The following is a 21,154-nucleotide window of genomic DNA, read 5'->3' on the forward strand; positions in this document are numbered from 1 at the left end:
ATCCCCTACGCTTACCCTTAGCTCTTACTCTTACCTTTAGCTCCTACGCTTAACCTTAGCTCTTACGCTTACCCTTAGCTCCTATGTGAAGGAAATGTAGATTCATATACATACTAACATACTCATATATGTCGAAATTAATTTGTCATAAAATTAAACATGGATTTTATGCATGCAAACATAAGATAAAATAGAGGAGAAATCATATTCTTACAATGGTATTTCGGTTCAAATGGGCACAAGTGAGTTCTCCTACTCACTTGTTCTTGAGCTCTCCAAATGGAAGAACAAGGATTCAAGTATAGAATCCCTCCCAAAAGCATATACCCAAGGAAATCTCTTAATAACTAATATTATGTAGATCTAGTAATAATATTAGTTATACTTAAAATATGACACAAAATAATATGTATTGGCACTACAAAATCTCGGCCAAAGGAAAGAGTTTTGTGTATTTTTCTCTCTAAGTTTTCACAAGTTATGGAGAGATTTATTTTTCTTACACTAGAAAAATATTTAGTGAAGTGATGAATGAATATTAGAGGAAAACATTTTAGTTTTCCATAAGGAAAACCGATTGGAGGGTTTTGGGAAGCCAATGCATGAATCCCTTTTTCTTCCCCATGAAGAGTAGGCTTGCATGCCTAGATATAGAGTGTAATAATTGTGTTTTTCCCTTATTAAAATAATCAACACAATTTATCCACTAACACCCTCTAATTTTCGGTACACATGAGATAAAATGGGTAGTCCATTTTGTTTTGTCATATGTCAATTTTGTCACATGTAACATGTTACATGACATGTTACAATGCAATGTATTTTTATCATATTAAAAATCAACATACTCATAAAATATGTCATTTAAAAAATTGACTAGTAATTCATAATTACTCGTACCAAAAATGTTTCCAAATTATAAACTACAACATTCTGTATTTATAATAATTTATTCATTCCGTTTCAATTGTTTCTGTAAACAATAATTTCATCCAAGTAATAAAATAATTCGATTACTTAGACCGTGTCTTATTTAATCACATTTACAATAAGATACGTAAATTATACTCACAAAATCATCCGTCAATTTTAAGTAATTTAATTAACTCATATCGGTATACGATTAATTAAATAATCAATTAAGAGTATTTCCCTATAGGTATGACCTAAGGGGATCGATCACCACCGTCGCACGACAGTAATGTCAAACTCTAGTCACCAATCATTACCGATATGTGTGGACCATTGACCGTAAAAATTACATCCCACATGTATTCTTAAAATGAGATTTTAATAATGATATTTAAATCATGTGATCGCACTATTGTTGAGGACACATTTCCCAACAATCTCCCACTTGTCCTCGACAAGTGTGCGTCACCAATTCTCTTGTCCTATTACTATCTCCCACTCAATGCAAGGTGTCTTTCGGTCGTACTTGCAAGTGATCATATCGAGAGTGGTTTCCTCGATCCGGAGAATAACGATTGACCGGATTTATCCACTCTGGATACCTTCCGAGCGTGGCCACGCATTTCCAGTTCATTACTCCTCGAGTGGCCCTGAGATATTGTTTTAACCCTGACAAGGGGATGGACAATTCCTATCGCACTCATTCCCTTCGACTAGCCACAGCCATCATAACCCAAAATATGCCCATTTGACCCCATTTACGAAGGTCGTAGTAACACAAATCAAAGTTAATCTGAAACTGAGCCATCTTAGGTGAATAGTCTTTAGTCAAAAGAATCGACTCATTTGAATACTATAGCAGCTCTCGCCACGACCAGGCTATATAAATTTGCCAGAACTCTATAAGCGGTCATAAGGCCCGACAAGGTGTTCCTAACAATCTGCCTATGTGATCGACTAGTCATCTCACATGACTCTATGGCATTTGAACTTGCCATCAATCGCATCACACTCTAGTCACTTCGAGACGTCACCTCATACAAGTGACTATGGGCGAATACAATGTTAATCCGTGTTCACTTTAACGGGGTTCAATTGTCACTACAACCCGTTTGGATGTAACAAAGTATAATAAAAGAGTTTTAAAGTAAAACTCGAACGACAAATGCGATTATCACATATGAATAGTCAATGCCTGATTACTATTTCATGTTCTATAATCTAATTTGATCTTGTACGTAGTTGTTCATTTCAATTCAATTGAAATGACATGACTCATCATGTTTAGCCTTTGAGAAGGCTTTGGTTAGTAGGTTTTATCAATTTCTTGTACCTTACTCAACCTTACTACATACTCGTTTTCCTTTGTAATGTATACATTTGCATCACAAAACTTTCTGAGTACGTGTCGAGATCCAATCATGACATAGGCCCTCTTAGCCTAAGAATAGCTCCCACTTTGTTTTCACAAAGTGTGACTCTTCCTTCTTGCACATCCCATGATTGCAAGTGTACTCAATTTCCGTTATAAATATCTCTCATTGTTCTTTATTGCCTAGAACGATTCTAGAAAATCTACTTCTTAATTATCATAACCACAATGGTATCTTAACCATCCTAATGTGTTTTGATTATGGTTTTGTCGGAAACCATGCGCAACCTCAATTGTCAATTGTCACTTGTGTAACACCCTTACACAAAATTGCATCATAAACACTTTGCATTATAGCCTTAATGCTTCTGCAAGCACTTAAGGACAATCTTTATGGCGTACTTGGCAAAGATTACTTAAATTCGATTTTGAAAACAATTCATCATACTCAAGGTATATGAAGTGTTATACATCATTACTCATTTAATTGATCCGGCAGCGGAAGCAAATGGAATCAATCAAATATGTTCAATTTAATTGAACTAGTCATGAATCTTATCAACATAAGACTTCTTACTGACGCTAATATCATGTGGATTTATCTTCATAAATCCGGATATTCAAGATGTATTATAATACTCCAAAAGTCTTGAATCATTCTTAATGATCAATATGTCATCCACATATCGGACTAATTAAAATTTCCGTAACTCCCACTAAACTTCATGTATAAACACAACTTCTCGACTTATCGAGAAATGTTTTATCACATGATCAAAATGTTGATTCTAACTCATTGATGTCCTACTTAAGACCCTCTCTTAAGTTTCATATTATCTTAGGATTGCAAGAATCTACTAAACTCAAGACATGTATTGAATACATTCCTTCTAATTGAAGAAGTGGGTTTTAGATTCACTCGCTATGTATTTCATAATAATGAAACATAATCCCTAAGAAGATCCAAATAGGCTTAAGCATTTCAATTGGTGCAAAAACCCTTTGCAACCAATCAAACCTTGAAATCTCTCTTTATTAGTGCAAAACCCTTTGCAACTAATCAAGCCCTTTTATTTCGGATTTCCATGGCTCTAAGCCTTATATTGAGTTGTGACTTAAACACTCTTATGTAAGTCATATGTTCATTACTTTCTAGAAGTAATCAACTTGAATCAAACAATTTCTTTTGTAAGTTATAAGCTCTTTACTTTCTTAAAAGTAGCATGAATTCATCATTTTTAACAAGTGACGAATTTAACCTCCTAGGTTTTTGAAGAAACAATGTCTTACACAAAACATCTCATGTAGCCAAGAAAGACCAGTTTCTTGCGACATAATATTCTTTGTGGCATTCTTTGTGGCTCTTGAATAATTTCTCCCACTCTGTCTTCTAAAAATAAACTTGTATTTTAGAAAGACAGCTTCACGAGCCACAAACCCGTCGTACTCGTGATAATTGAAGGGGAAAAATGAGTATTTGTTTCTTGTGAAAACTTACAAACATGGTACCCTTACCATTTCATATCTCATATGATTCGATTTAGTGGAAACATAATTTAGACAAAAATGATAAAATCCCCAAAAGGATCAAGTAACTCAAAGTAACTTGATATAAATCCAAACCATATTGAATAGCGTTTGAATTCTTATCCAATCACACATTATTCCATAATGTGTGTTAAGAGAGATTAACTTGTGATACTATATCACATTTCTTTTGGCTTATATCAAAGTCTTCACTTTGATAATCCCATCACGACTAAATCGTGATTCCTTGAACTCTTGAACTTCTTCAAAGATTTCTCTATTTACCTTATTAAGTGAACACACTAGTGTCAACTTAAATCGTTGGTAAAAGAAAATGATCAACCTATTTTGGATAAATGATTTACAATCTCGATCTCCTTTTTCAACCAAAAGGCACGAGATATCTTGCTTTGAATACAAGATACGCATATACCATTAACCATCAAATGGTTTCAAGAGTACTCGATAACTCTTTGCGTTCATCATTTCAAAAATCTTTAAGGTTTAATCTTGGGTTACCAATTTGAGTCTTGCATCATCTTCATGATATATCATTCTAGTTTGGTTTAGAATATAATCACCTTGATAATGGGCTAGCCATACATCAAATCGTGGTGTATAGGGTCACAAAAGTGAAACCTCTTTTGTATCTTAACAAGTTTATATTCTCATTTAGAGTTTATGTACTTAATAGTCACAATTAAGTATAACTCCAAACCCAAAACTAGATTTAGTACACAATGACTCTTTCTCTCAACTTCATTGTTGCTAGTCGTCATATTCTAATCATCCTATGTATCAAACATAATGATGAAAACCTCCATTGGTTTCTAATATTGACGAAGTAGTACTAGCAAAATTTATGTTTAATCAAATAAACATTTTAAAGAAGAATGTCCCATTAGATGTCCCACAACTAACTTGTTGATTCTTCAATAATTTGGGGTAGTTTCCTTTCTCGTGTCCAACATTTTAAGACAATGGAAACTTTATCGGTCGGGATTGATAGGTTTAGTATCGTCATTCTCAATAACTTTACCTTTAACATTACCATGTATCAATTCCATTACTTCTTGAACCTCGTCCTCATCTTAACGGTTTAAGAGAATGCTCCCACTCATTTCAATGAGTCTTTGCTTTGAGAAGCAAAATTGAATTCATGAAGATTACTCTTCATTTGTTCGTTTTAGTCTTAAAACTTTCACTGAAGTGGTTGCGTTATTTTGGTCAATTTTGATTTCCAACAAATCTAGTTACCAAAACAATTTATCGCTCCAAGGTACTTAATTCATTTAAGTACATGGAAAAATAATCCATTGTAAGTAGATGTGTTAGTCAAGAATCAAAAACCTGTTTGATAATGAATAACTTTAATCTATACTCTTTACAAGAGATCCTTAGCAATGGTTCATATGAGGTTTTAGAAGCAAATTCATATTTGTCTTTAGTTACGATGTTTTAATGGAGATTTGAGTCAAAATCGAAATGATATCGTATATGAATTGTGGTAAAGAAATAGAACAATATAAAAACGGAATAGTGGAAAACTTAACATTTATCGTTTTATAAATACTTGTAAATAACAAGTAAAGCATTTACATAGTGACCTCTACCCAACTATGATAAATGATTCCAAGATCCAAATTCATATTAACTTGGGCACGGGGTAGCCGATGAAACCCTTATCAATATAACTCGGTGGATTAACTCTTTAATCGATTCTACTTTTAGAACTCTTGGTCGATAAAATTACTCTAATATTTATCTATAGCCCAAAACACATCAACAAGGGCACGGGGTAGCCGATGAAACCCTTATCAATTACTTTTGTTGAGTTCAATCCAAATTTCGAATAAATGTGTCCATTATCCAAACCCACATTAACTTAGGCACGGGGTAGCCGATGAAACCCTCATCAACATGAATTCGGTGGATTAACATTTATCACCCACTTCCCCTACGTAACAAGGTTTGTACCCCGGGGTAGCCGAGTGCACTCCCTCACGAAATAGGTTTTCATGGTTTCTACTATTTGGTAAGGCTATGTCTCAATTAATTGTTTTAGCGAGAGGTCATGTCAATTTATTATCTATCACGTTTTAAGTGAACTAAAGCGGTGAACTACGATAATTCTAATTGACACGGTCGATGAACTCGATAAAATAACAATGCATGTTTAGTTATGGCGATTTAGCAATGCATGTGACATAAAATAAAATGCAAGCATAAAGATAAATAAATCCTAGTATGACCTTTCCTAAAATAGAAAAACTATTAATCTATTACATATTCGGAAACCAACTCCATTGGTCCCTTGAACTTCGGTTGTGGCACGCATCTCGAGGTAACACCGTCTTTATGTATCGCATTCTTGAAGAAATCCGCATTTGGGAACTCCTAATGAATAAAATTACATAATAAATTACATAATTTCCTATTATACATTTGTAACTAAAATAAAATAAATCTATTAAATTACAAAACGGTGATACGAGATCACAATAAAAATTACAACCGAATCGATATTCCCATACATTTCGGGAAATACCAATTAAAATCTAAGGCCATACTAAGTAAAATTACATAATTCAAAAATTACATAAATTAAAAATTATGACAATCATAAAGAAAATGCAGCATTATATTATGTATGAACATGCTCAATTTTTATGCTAAATCGCCTTTAATTTGCCAATATCGTATATTACTCGGTTTTTACGGATTTGCGTGATTTCAACATTTTATAATCACAAAAATGCATAAACTCATATTTATGCATAAGTTAATTACCCTAACCTCTTAGGACTCAAAATATAGTCTCCACTAGTAATATGACCATAATTAACTTTTATTTACAAAATTGTTCATAAATGGACCAAAATTACAAAAATAAGCTATTAAACTTCAAATAAATCCAAAAATTTCAAATAAATTCAAAATTTGAAATTTAAATTCATGAACATTCTGGAAAAATTCCATGACACTCATAATGTTCAAAATCTTAGGTTAAAAAATTCGAATTTTTCCGGAAAAACAATGTTGCGGTTTATCGATTTTTAATAAAATAATCATAAAAACATGGAAAAAATTATTTTCATTAACTTTTCAATTTTAGATCTGAAAAATATAATAAAATGCAACATTAGACGTTTTTCCTAAGTCATAGATTATGTTTTATTAATTTTCACTAATAATGTCACTATTTATGCTATTTTTCTTCAAAAATTCATAAATCATGCTAAAAGACTTCTTTATAGCCAATTATTTTACACACATCTTGTAAAATTGTATGTGACAACATGTTAATTTTCTATGACCAGATTCGAAATTTAACTCATATTAACCTATTTTTCTCTTAAATCCGTATTTAATAATGAAAAATTCATTTTTCGAGCATAACAATTCCAAAAATTATGAAAATTTACAGGTTATCTCAAAATAATATATGTAACAACATATCCAAAAACCAACTTAAAATTCAAAGTATAGCTAATTTTCGACCAAAAATGACATTTTTACTCATAAAATCACATTTAAATGCCATTATAGTAAATTATGAACAATAAAAAATCCGAAAAATAACCAAAAAATCCTAAAACACTTTAGGACCAGAAATATTAACATGCATGTAATAATTTCGTGATATATCATAATAACACAAATTTTACAAGTTTTATTTGTTATTCTTATAACTCGGAAAAACTTTTAACCAATTTGCATGCAAACAACCGTGGCTCATGATACCGATTGAAGGAAATGTAGATTCATATACATACTAACATACTCATATATGTCGAAATTAATTTGTCATAAAATTAAACATGGATTTTATGCATGCAAACATAAGATAAAATAGAGGAGAAATCATATTCTTACAATGGTATTTCGGTTCAAATGGGCACAAGTGAGTTCTCCTACTCACTTGTTCTTGAGCTCTCCAAATGGAAGAACAAGGATTCAAGTATAGAATCCCTCCCAAAAGCATATACCCAAGGAAATCTCTTAATAACTAATATTATGTAGATCTAGTAATAATATTAGTTATACTTAAAATATGACACAAAATAATATGTATTGGCACTACAAAATCTCGGCCAAAGGAAAGAGTTTTGTGTATTTTTCTCTCTAAGTTTTCACAAGTTATGGAGAGATTTATTTTTCTTACACTAGAAAAATATTTAGTGAAGTGATGAATGAATATTAGAGGAAAACATTTTAGTTTTCCATAAGGAAAACCGATTGGAGGGTTTTGGGAAGCCAATGCATGAATCCCTTTTTCTTCCCCATGAAGAGTAGGCTTGCATGCCTAGATATAGAGTGTAATAATTGTGTTTTTCCCTTATTAAAATAATCAACACAATTTATCCACTAACACCCTCTAATTTTCGGTACACATGAGATAAAATGGGTAGTCCATTTTGTTTTGTCATATGTCAATTTTGTCACATGTAACATGTTACATGACATGTTACAATGCAATGTATTTTTATCATATTAAAAATCAACATACTCATAAAATATGTCATTTAAAAAATTGACTAGTAATTCATAATTACTCGTACCAAAAATGTTTCCAAATTATAAACTACAACATTCTGTATTTATAATAATTTATTCATTCCGTTTCAATTGTTTCTGTAAACAATAATTTCATCCAAGTAATAAAATAATGCGATTACTTAGACCGTGTCTTATTTAATCACATTTACAATAAGATACGTAAATTATACTCACAAAATCATCCGTCAATTTTAAGTAATTTAATTAACTCATATCGGTATACGATTAATTAAATAATCAATTAAGAGTATTTCCCTATAGGTATGACCTAAGGGGATCAACTGATCACCACCGTCGCACGACAGTAATGTCAAACTCTAGTCAGCCAATCATTACCGATATGTGTGGACCAGTTGACTGTAAAAATTACATCCCACATGTATTCTTAAAATGAGATTTTAATAATGATATTTAAATCATGTGATCGCACTATTGTTGAGGACACATTTCCCAACACTATGCACCTCCGGAAGCATCTCGAGAAGAAGTCTCAGGTATGGTCTCTTCTTATGGCTGGCGAGCCTCCTCACGTAGTCTAATCGACTTTAAACGACCCTCCCCGATAGTCGACAGACTCTAAAATGTTCCCGACGACAGGTCCTTGGTTCAGACCCCTTGAGCCGCCTCGCGTCGCCATAGTCGTCAGGTTGTAATCTTCGATTGACCTGATGGCTATACTTTGACTTTCGCCTTGTCCCAGCCTCAGTCAAAGTGGGGGCTCTATAGATACCTCATTTCTGCACCTCCCGCAAACCACCCGGTGATGATTGGGCCGCATGTTTGGTACGCGAAACGATTTGTGACATTTCATAAGTTTATCGTCAAGTGATTGCTCAAACACTGATGTCTACCTCTTAATTGTCATCTACGCGCCGATACGGTCGTTTTGACAGTAATTAGAGTACATTTGGAGTCGAGGCCTAAAACCGTCTTCATTTTCTGATAACCGCTAAATCCCGAGTCAGAATGTTCTGGAATGTTCCGGATATTTCTATGCCATATTTCACAATCTTTTAATCATTGGTAAAGAATTTCCCGTAATATTCATACAAAATATTAAGGAAAATAAGATTAATCCGTTATTCCATAAATTAAGCACGGAAATCTTTCTTCCGCAGGAGGAAACCACCTCGGAACAGACGCAGCAGGCGCTGCGCCTCTTCCAAGGGACGCAGTGACTCCTGCGCCTCTTCCCAGGTCCTTTTCTGCGTATTTTTCGTATCTTTTCATATCTTTTTGAGATTCACTTCCAAAGTTTCTCCGAAAACCCTACTTTCTTCCGTGATTAGTATGAATAGGAGCCTTCGTTCCTCATATTTCGCACGCGAGTGTCCGCCCTTCTCTTCTCCCTTTGCATTCTAGACCACGTTCGTACTTTTTGGCGTCTACGTGCTTGAACTTTCGACCATGTAAGCTCGGATCCTTCTGAGTACCAGCCTCGTTTGCATGACCGACCAATTTGACCAACTCCACAATAATCAACTTAATTAATCTTAATCGTTTTCCTCTTATGAGGGCACTTTCGTTCCATTCGAGTCGAGCATCGCTAAACGTATACTTAGTTCATCTCGTTTCGTCAAACATGTAAGTCTGAGGGTGTAAATCCTTCTTTATTTATTGTTCTTTACTTTTTGTAATCATATTGTAAGATTTATGTCGAAAGTACTTCTAAAACCGATTTGTAAAAACCATGTTTAAAACCCTTTTTACGGATTATCAGAGGACAGACGTCGAGAAAGGACGCAGCAACTGCTGCGCCTCTTCGAAGGGACGCAGCACCTGCTGCGCCTCTTCGTAAGGCTGCCGCAGTTCCTGCTTCCTTTCTTCTTCCTTCGTCTTTTGTTAATTCGATTGTTTTGTTTTGTCTTCAATTGTTCTTTGTTTCTTTAACACGATAATTTTAAGTATAATAGTTTTGACATGTAAGTAATTCATTATTAATTAATTCATCATTAAATCCCGACTTAAATCCCTTATAACCAATATTTGCGGGTTTTTCGTCATTAAAATCAATCCGGGTTGTAGAGATTCGATTATTTCATATTGAGTTTCTGGAATTCGACCTTTGATATATTCTTACCTGTTTATTATCATATTCATCATTAGTCCATCATTAATTCATCATATTTAACCTAATTAGTTTGTTCAATTCATTAATTAACCCTTTTTTTTCTTGTAATAATTCGTTCTAATTCCGTTTCATCCATGTTTATTGTTTTTATGACCTTATTCACATGTAATTAATGTATTAAATCACTTTCATCCGAGTCGAATATCATAATCAATCATTAAATTCACCCACGAATATTAATGATTTGCAGTTCCGGCTTCACATCCAGAACTCAGGCTTGGAACAGACGCAAAGAATCGCTGCGCGCTCTTCTAGAGGGCGCGATTCTGCTGCTGCCCAGTTGACTTTCGTCTCTGAACTTCCGTCCTGCCTCGACCTAGTTTAATTAATTACGGATGTAATTTACTATTATTAGTATTATCCCCTAATTCCTGTTCGTTAATTTATTTATTCATTCTTTCTCAAATTATCCGTTTTAGAGGTATTTTCGACATAAATCAATTAATCCATTATAATTATTGTAATTTTCATCATTGTAATTTTCTTTATTGTAATTTTCTTTATATTTCTTGTATCATTTGTATGCCTTCACATATAATTGAACCTAAATTCCTACTTCGATCTAATTGTTTGCTAAATTACGTGTTTACCGACTTAGTCTAATTCTCACATGTTAGGATTAAAACTTGGATGTTGCATTGCATGCATATAATCGACGATATATCGAGTACGAATAACTTCCCTAATCATTAGTAGAGGCCGCTATCGAGGCGGGTGGGATTAGGTGTTCAATCAAAAGAGCTTCCTAATACGTACCCTCACCCCTTACTCCAGATCTCTGTGAACATCCGTGTTCATTGGCATCCACGAGAGTCATTCTAGACATAGAATGCTAAGGGTAACGAGTTCTTGGTGTTCATGTCACTACTTTGTGTCTTGACATGACACGAGGTATTCGAACGGTTTCTAATTTTCCACAATAAATTGGTGGCGACTCCACAAATGCAAACGCTTGTTCTCTCCTCCCAAGCGCCCCCGTGGGCCCGCGTCCACACCCCCACGTTAAACAATAAGATCCACCGTCGCGAAATTAAGCAAGCTGGCGTGGTGTCAAAGAGAAAACAGACCCTGAGGTAGCAGCAACCGTCGCGAAATAAATGTCCTCCAATTTATTATTATTATTATTATTATTATTATTATTATTATTATTATTATTATTATTATTATTATTATTATTATTATTATTATTATTATTATTATTATTATTATTATTATTATTATTATAATTTGTAGGTGAGGCGGAATAATAAAGCGGAAGGGTGAGCAAGACGAGTTTAAGAAATCGGGTGAAAGAAATGGAGCAACAATGACTCATTGACTTATCAAAGTCAACCTTTGACCCTCACACACTCCTCCATCGGCATTTAATCGACAATCTCATCACCATGGCAAGCCAACTCCTTCTTCAACCTGCATTCATCGCCATTCCAAACTATCACCAACCTGCCTTCCCATCATCACACCTCCATTCACCATCACCATTTTCGGCCTCTTTCAAACACCATAAACAACCACAATCCATGCTCGAAAAAACCCGACTTCAAACACCTCCAATATAATCAGCCACCGTATTCCTCCACTCTCCTTCAATCATGACATCACCATGATGCCGAGTTCAACAACAACTAGCAGCAACACCACCACACTCCTACCACCGTTTGACCACCATCTCACTCACCATCAACCACGAATGCCACCAGCAGCAACAATCATCACAAGCACCCTTCCTCTTCTAGCCATCTCGCATCATCATACAAAACGCATCCCCAGCCATCCTCTCCGGCTGCCGACATCACCACCTTCTCAGAGTAACCCCATAATTTGATTCTAAATTTCAGAGACCTCCTAGTCGGCCTAGTCTCCGGAAGCCGACTACCCGGCTCCCAACTCGCAACAGCATCAACAAACATTCCCTTGTTGCTCTTAGTCGCGTCGCCGGCAGCCGACACCATCACCGGCTCCCACCACCATCAATTTCGTCCCCTTATTTCCAGAAGCTTCCTTGTCGGTTGCCTCATGGCATCCCTATTGCGCGTGTTTGTCCTTGTACTTTTGTTTGTTTTATTTTTTGTTCAACCCGCATAAAAATATCCCTCCTTCCCCTTTTATTTGTGGTATGTGTCGCCCGTCATTGTGAGGAGTATGAGAGGAGTCTAATGGTTATTGTTGTTGTTGTTGTTGTTGTTATAACCGGAAATTTTATTAAAAATAATCAAAATTTTTATAAGAAATTAGTAGGCAGCCGAGATACAATCTGGGCCCCCACTCACTTAGCGATAACAAAGCTAAGTCTAGTAAAAATGTAAGCGGCCGCGCGAGCCCCTGCATCCTGAGCAACGGAGAATTTTTGGATCCGCTTGAGCAAAGCCACAGCATCCGTATCCAGCACTCCAGCGAAGAAGAAGAGAAGGGTATGAAACTATAACCAGCCGTCGTGCACAAATCCCAGTACTTGGCACACTTTCGCTGAGCATCATCAGTAACAACCCGACCCAACACAAAATTGGACAACCCTGTCTGAGACAAGGGGGAAGACCCCGTCAGACCGACACACACATCACGCCCCATGTCCCAGAAATAAAGAAGCAGATCCGTCGGACGAATGGAGCTGTCATGCCCATCAACCAAACCGATATCAACCTCCCTACCTGAAGAGATCCCCAACCTGTAGCAGATGTCCAATAAGGTCTCGCGAACGAGGTTATGCCGATACTTAATGCCCACAGTACCAGCACAGGACACAACATTATCGCCATAAACATCCCCATCAAAAACCCAAGAACAAGCAGGAGAGGGCCTAGACACCGTGAACAACGGGACGCCGAGTCGATAGCTAAGCACACTACGATAGGTCCTCCCATTCATAGTCTGCCCCATCCCAGAAATAGGAACCGCATGCAACCAATCAGTAGAGTGAGCCCCCTGCTGAGACTTCCACAATGCAACCTAACGCGGAGTCAACGAGAAAACAGAGTTCAAAGTAGCGGCAACCTTCGTGAAACATATAAGTGCCAATTTCTTCATAAGTTTAGGGGCAGCGATTTCACTAGGATCACATATAAGATCAGAACCTGTAATCTCATTAAAATTACGCATGGCATCATCAAAGGTAGGGCCAACGGCAATGATACTAGAAGGACGTATGAGCTTAGCCTGCAACTTAGCAGACTGCAAACGGGACGCCAAAAAAGAATAGTGCATGACATCCCCAGCCGCATAAACCCAGAGCCCACTAAAATGAAAAGGAAGGTGGCAAGCCGTCATTGCCAATCCCCAAAACCAGGCCCAGACGCAGTGACAATATGTTCCAAGCTAGAACGAAGTGCCACATCAAAAGAAAGCTGGGCCGACCCAAAGACACGTGGAGAATAAGTACGTAGGGCAAAGTAAAATTTAGAAATACTAGTACAGGCCTGAAGCAGAAGCAACTCACACTATGGGTCATCAATCCTTACGACAGAATCCATAAGCTCGATGGTTCTAGTCACTCTCTTTGCCACAAGGTCGCTGCGAAAAACAGGACATGTACCGACATGACCAACCAGAACAGTGACACCATGTAAAGGCCGAGCAATAGAGTGGGGGAAGACACCAGGAAGCCGACTCCTAGGATCCTCCGTAGGCCAAAAGACCTCGGTCTTACCAACATTAAGATGGAGACTAAATCGGGGACCATCTTCCATAATCATATCCAAGACCTTCCCCACAACTAAAGTGTCCCCAACAATAGTGCCATCATCTAAGTACCAAGCCTGCAAACTCAGGTCAAAGGAGTCCCTAATCTTGCACACTAATGGATGTAACACCAAAGCAAAAAGCAAAGGGCCCAATGGATCACCCTGCTGAACCCCCCGACAAGACCATAAGCTATGCTCCTCATAATCCAGCCGGGCAGGAGTAGAGTAACAAAACTCCACCCACCGGGATAGGACCGGGCAGTGACGGCGAACCTACTGAAGCATGGTCCCACGATCAACTAAGTTGAACGTATTATGGAAGTCGACCAGCAACATAGAAAGACCCTCCTCACCACCACGAGCCTCAACGAACCGATTCAAGGCATGTAGAATAGCCTCTCCTCCACCGGATACCCCGACCCCAAACTGAAGACCATCAAAATAACCATGTAAAGACGGACCAACAAAAAAAGCACCGACCATAGAGACAAGACGTCTCCAAATACTGCCAACAGCAATAGGACGTATACCACCACCCGATTTAACAAGTGGCGTGAGCGGAGCACTAGCTATGTACTCACCCAGAGCCTGCGGACACCGGCCCTCAAGGAAAATATTAAATACCCGAGCAATTGAGGTGGTCTAATCGTCAGAAATAGCAACAACAGCTCCACTCAAACAATTCATAAGGTGTTGGGCACGAAAACCATCCCGTCCACAAGAACTGCCACGCGGGAAATTCTGAATCATATCCAACACAACAGCCAGAGAGGCAACGAGGGGATGATGATCAACAGGAAAAGGTGGCAAAGAGGGAGATGGGGCGATGGGGTACTTATCCTGCAGAGCCACAAGGGTGGCGTCAAAGTAAGGGGCAATACCTCATGAAGAAAGCACACGAACAGCAGCAATATAATGACCATCGCAAATCTTCCTCCGACACTGCTGAAGGTTAAGTTCGCTCAAATCAAGGTCCTCCTCCACATGAAAGTAATGGGGAACCTCATCCAAAGTCGCCCGTAAGAGCTGCAAACTGCTACCAGGCCAAAGTATGACCCATCTTCTCAAAATATCCCAATTACATTTAATCCCATAAAGCCTACTTTTAATACTCTCTTCTTAAAGTACACCCATCATTGAGTTTCTACCTGTTATATCAGGTTAAAAGTTATTGGTTCTTTCTCTATCCTCTTTCTCTTCCCCTTACCACATTCTCGTTCTATCATAACCCCCATTAAAACACACGCTTTCATTAACACCACCTCACACCATCTTCAACCTCGCTCTATGTCTTCTCCGGCCGCCGTGAATTCCTCCTTGTTCTCTATGCTCCCTGCCATATTCGTCTCACCTCTCCACCATCGCACTCACTTCATATCTCACCGAAACCACCAGGCTCTATCACTTCAGCCTTCGTCGCCCTGCTCAGATTTTACAGGCACCATCCGCACCACCATGAAAGGTGAAACCTTTGCTCTGAAAAGAACGATTCAAAAAGTTTTTGTTTTGTTATATTCAATCCAATGAAACCAGCCTATTATTTATAATACAAAGGTGGTTAAGTCGAATAGAAAACTAATGCTTGTTTGAATATGGAATACATATCGAAAACTTAGCTGATACAAATTTTATCGAGAAGAAAACTTTATCACATAGTTTTCTAGAGAAATCGGAAGTCGAGTTGATGTCCAATTCGCCAATACTCCCCAACGTCGCCAGCGCAATAGCCCAGAGTATGACTCAGTCCACATGACCGACATCGTGACGCCTTGTAGTGACCAGATCTGGCCGCGTATGTGGTCGCCACATATAACGTCGACGGCCATGACCTGTTTGCTAATGATTGCATCGTCTGATTGTTCATAGGGAAGTTGATTATCATGGTTACTTATATCCTCCCTAAATACATGATCTGTTGATAGATTTGGGAATGATTTATGATGTTAGGATGATTATTTGATATGGTTGGTAAAGTAGGGATGTTTTTCACAAGGATGATTGGAGGGGTATGATTGATTTTGAGAGGGAGTAACATAGAGTAAAAGTTGGAGATAACCTGTAAATCAGGTTGTAGGTCACCAAGTCTATTTTGAGAATAAGATACCCAAAGTTGAGATTATTATGGAATTAAATGTAACTGGGATTATTTTGAGAAGACGGGTGATAGTTTGGATTATTCATATGAAACTATAGATACCTCATTTCTTCACCTCCAGCCAAACACCCAGTGATGAATGGGCTGCATGTTTAACATACAGAGCGATTTTATGACATTTCGTAAGTTCGTTGACAAGTGATAACTCAAATAGTCGTGTCAACCCCTTTGGTCGTCATCTACGTGTCGATACGGTTGTTTTGACAATAATTAGAGTACATTTGTAATCCGGGTCAAAAACCGTCTTCATTTTCTAAAGTCGTCTTAAAACCGAGTCGGAATGTTCTAGAGTTTTTATTCCTAAAATATTATTTTTAGTGTTTAAATCTCGAAAAATATATTGCCTTGCGGAATAAGGAAGCATATATCTTCCCTAATTCCTAAATAGAGCACCGAAATCTTTCTTGCTGAGGAGGAAATGCCTCGGGAGAGGACGCAGTGGGTAATGCGCCTCTTGAAAAGGTCGCAGTGCCTGCTGCGCCTCATCCTGGGCTGATTTTTTGTCAGTTCCCAGAATAATTCCGGATTTCTTTCCAAATCCAATTTTTCCTAAAATTTCCCCTCGTGAATAGTATAAATAGAGGCCTCCACCTCACATATTTTTCACGTGAGTGTCCACCCTTTTCTTCTCCCTTTGCATTCTAAGACCACGAGCTTTTGCTATTGACGCCTACGTGCTTGATCTACTCAACCACGTAAGCCCAGATCCTTCTGAGTACCAGTCTCGTTTGCATAGACCGACCAACTTGACCAACTCCACATAATCAATCAATTGTTTTGTTACTAAAATCCTTTTTTAAGGGTACTTTCAATCCTACATCGAGTCAAGCAATCACTAACAACAACTTAGTTAAATTTCGCTTCATAAACATGTAAGTCTGAGGGTGTAAATCCCACTTTAAATTTGTATTTATTTTCTGTATTTAACTTATATATGAATTTATATCATAAATATGCTCAAAACAGTCCTCAAAAACATGTTTTAAAACCCTTTTTGATGATTCAGCAGAGAAGGACCGTCGAGAAGAATAGCATTAGCAGATGCGCCTTCTGGAAGAGTCGCAGCATCTGTTGCGTCTCTTCAAGAGGCTTCTTGTCAGCTGTTGCTCTTCTTCTTCCTCGATTACTTGTTGCTCGTTCTTTCTCGTTTTTTCTCCTTTTACTTCAAACTCTTATGTTTTTCCACTTTCTTTACTTATTTCATAAAATCCTTTTTGACTTAATTCCCTTATAATTCGGTATTTGCGGGTTTTTGTCACTAATTCAAACCCGGATTTCAAGAGGCTCGATTCTTCCATATCAAGTCTTTTGAATCCGTCTTTGGTATATTGTTTTCAATTTGTAAACCGTTGTAATATATATATATATATATATATATATATATATATATATATATATGGGATCCGGTGAGAACCACCTACATAGTGAGAACCGTGAGAACTCCATTTTACGGATTTTTTTTCTAAAAAATAATGACATATTTGGATTCGGCATAGAATATTATGGCTAGGTAACATATTTGTTGATCCAAAAAATATAAATTATTGACGAAAATGGAAACATTTTATTAATTTTCATGCACCTACTACTCATTTTTTATGTATCTAACAATTTTCATGCACCTAGAACTAGTTTTCGTGCACCTAGAGCCTGATATTTTCATGCTCCTAGTAATCATTTTCATGCATGTAACAATTTTCATGCACCTAGTATTCGTTTTCGTGCATCTATAGCCATTTTGTTAATACAATCAATAAATTTTATTTAGCTATACTAAAAATGTGTTTGAATAAACTAAACTAAGGGTAAATGATCCATCAAAACATTCGGAACAAGATTTGATGATGATTTAGTAAGGGTTCTCACAGTTCTCATTATGTTAGTGGTTCTCACCGGATCCGGTGAGAACCACCAACATAATGAGAACCTTGAAAACCCCTCCTTATGGATTTTTTTTCAAAAAAGTAATGATATATTTGGATTCAGTATACAAGTTTATGGTTAGATAACATATTTCTTGGCCTAAAAATTATAAGCTAGTGATGAAAATCGAGGCGAGATACATTTTATTAATTTTCATGCACCTACTACTGATTTTCATGTATCTAACAATTTTCATGCACCTAAAACTCATTTTCATGCACCTAGATTCTGTTATTTTCATGCACCTAGTAATCATTTTCATGCATGTAACAATTTTCGTGCACCTAGTATTTGTTTTCGTGCATCTATCGCCGTTTTAGTATACTTAATTGTATTTTTATACCTTAAGTTTATATTTTGTTAATAAAATCATTAAATATTGTTTAGTTATACAAAAACATGTGTTTGAATAAACTAAACTAATAGTAAATTATCTATCAAAACTTTTGAAACAAGATTTGGTTGAGATTTATTGAGGGTTCTCACGGTTCTTATTATTTTAGTGGTTCTCACCGGATCCGGTGAGAACCATCTACATAGTGAGAACCGTGAGAACTGCACCTTACGGATTATTTTTCAAAAAAATAATGATATATTTGGATTCGGCATAGAATTTTAAAGCTATATATCATATTACGTGGTCCAAAAAGTATAAATTATTGACGGAAATCGAGACGAAAAACATTTTATTAATATTTATGCACCTACTATTCATTTTCATGTATCTAACAATTTTCATGCACCTAGAACTCGTTTTCGTTCACCTAGAGCCTGATATTTTCATGCACCTTGTAATCATTTTCATGCATGTAACAATTTTCATGCACCTATTATTCGTTTTCGTGCATCTATAACCATTTTAGTATACCTAATTGTATTTTTGTATACTAAGTTTATATTTTGTTAATAAAATCAAAATATTTTGCTTAGCTATACTAAAAATGTGTTTGAATCAACTAAACCAAGGGTAAATAATCCATCAAAACTTTCGGAACAAGATTGATGATGATTTAGTAAGGGTTTTCACGGTTCTCATTATGTTAGTATAATTTTCACGGGTCTCATTATTTATTCTTCTTAATCTCTTCCTTTTTGTTTATGTAAATTCGTTTATGACTAGTTTTTCATAATTATAATTTCGTTATAATCCGAATTTCTTAGAGGAAGTATACCGATATTTCCTACAAGTGGTATCAGAGCATAGGCCACGAAATTATTTTATATGATTTTCATAAATGGTTTTAAACATATAGTTTTGGAGAAAAAAATTTTGGTCGAGTGAGAAAAAAAAAATTGCCGAGATATTTTTTGCTGTTTTTGATGTTTTGTTCCGTTTTGATTTATTCATATTGTTGTTTTAATAGGTTAAGATGATAATATGATAAATTTGTAGATGTTTTGATTTAATGAGAATTAAATTAAAATGTAAATGAAAATCGATTTGTTTGTTGATGTTAAATTGTTTTGCTATATAGTTTTTGGCATACATGGTTTTAAATTAATGTTTAGAATCATGATTCATTAAATTTAACAATGTTCAAATCAATTGTGATGAATCAAATATCCGGATAATCGATTTAATCATGATTTAGATATTCATTTTAATAGGTTAAATTGAATCATCTAGTTTGAATATATGTTTAAATTAAAAGATGATGATTATGCCAATCTTGTTATAATAGCAACATTAAACAATTGTTCATAACAAATGAGTTGTTTTAGAAGAAAATGTTTTTTTTCGGTTTTAGGGTATAATGCCGCAAGAAAAAAACGAGGAAAATTGTTTTTGTTTTTTTAGAATTACCGAGAGAAATAAAAAAAAAGGGTTTCTGTTTTTTTTTTCGGTTTTGTGTGTTTATGCCGTGAGCAAAAGGAAAAGGAAAACTGTTTTTTTTTATTTTTGGGCAAAAATGCCGAGAGCAGCCGAGTACAAAAAAAAATTCTGTTTTTTCTGTTTTGTTTGGCCAATGATTATTATTATACATCATTTCTATAATGTATAATTGTTTGTTGTCAAAAAGTTCACAAAATTTTAGATACCCAATTATTTTAAAGAGGTTTAAAATAATGAAGGATTAATTCATATTACAAGATTAATATGTATTAAGATTAGAATTATTGTGAGTAATTGAGGAATTGTCACATAATTTGATCATTTAAATAGGTGGTTTGGATAAATTACTCTACATAATTAAGGAATTATGTCTTGAATGATTAATTTTATAGTTGATGTTTTTTTAGTTAGTTGAATGAATCGTTGAATGGTTTTATTTACGTATTTTTGCAATCGGTTGTAATTTGTAATACCTAGTGTGGCCTTAGTTAATTATGTTTTCGTAATGATGGAAACATAATTTTAATGTAATTTTGAGATCTCGAATCTCCTTTAATTTTCTTCAAGTATTATGGTTTTGAAATTAGAATGTAAATAGGTTTATTTTGTAATTTTTAAATTGTCATTTTGAGAAGACTAAAGATGGAGATTGGATTGCTCACTCCCGCTACATGGACCAAGATGGAACATCAAGACAAGCTTCTCGGGTCCAAGGATGGATTCCAAAGTTGTATTTATGTTCATTTTGGTAGATAGGCCACACTAGGACTTTATTTTGTTTTACGTTTTTCATTCTCGTTGTTTTTCATTCGCATGATAATTAGTGCATCATATTCCGCCTAAACCAAACCACCTACTAAAATGCATGAAAATTGACTCATATAGTTTGGAGGTTAGTTTTCATAGAGATACAGATGTCACACAATTATAAGCCATCATCTTAGTTTATTCATTCTCGCATGCTAGATATTAGTTCACTTAAAATGAATTAAAATAAAGTTGATGGGATCTTCCTCTAAAACTGAAATTGAGACTAGTCTTTATAGGCTAAACATCTATGAAT

The sequence above is a fragment of the Silene latifolia genome, chromosome 9 (genome assembly GCF_048544455.1).
Source record: "Silene latifolia isolate original U9 population chromosome 9, ASM4854445v1, whole genome shotgun sequence".
NCBI classification, from domain to species: Eukaryota; Viridiplantae; Streptophyta; class Magnoliopsida; order Caryophyllales; family Caryophyllaceae; genus Silene; species Silene latifolia.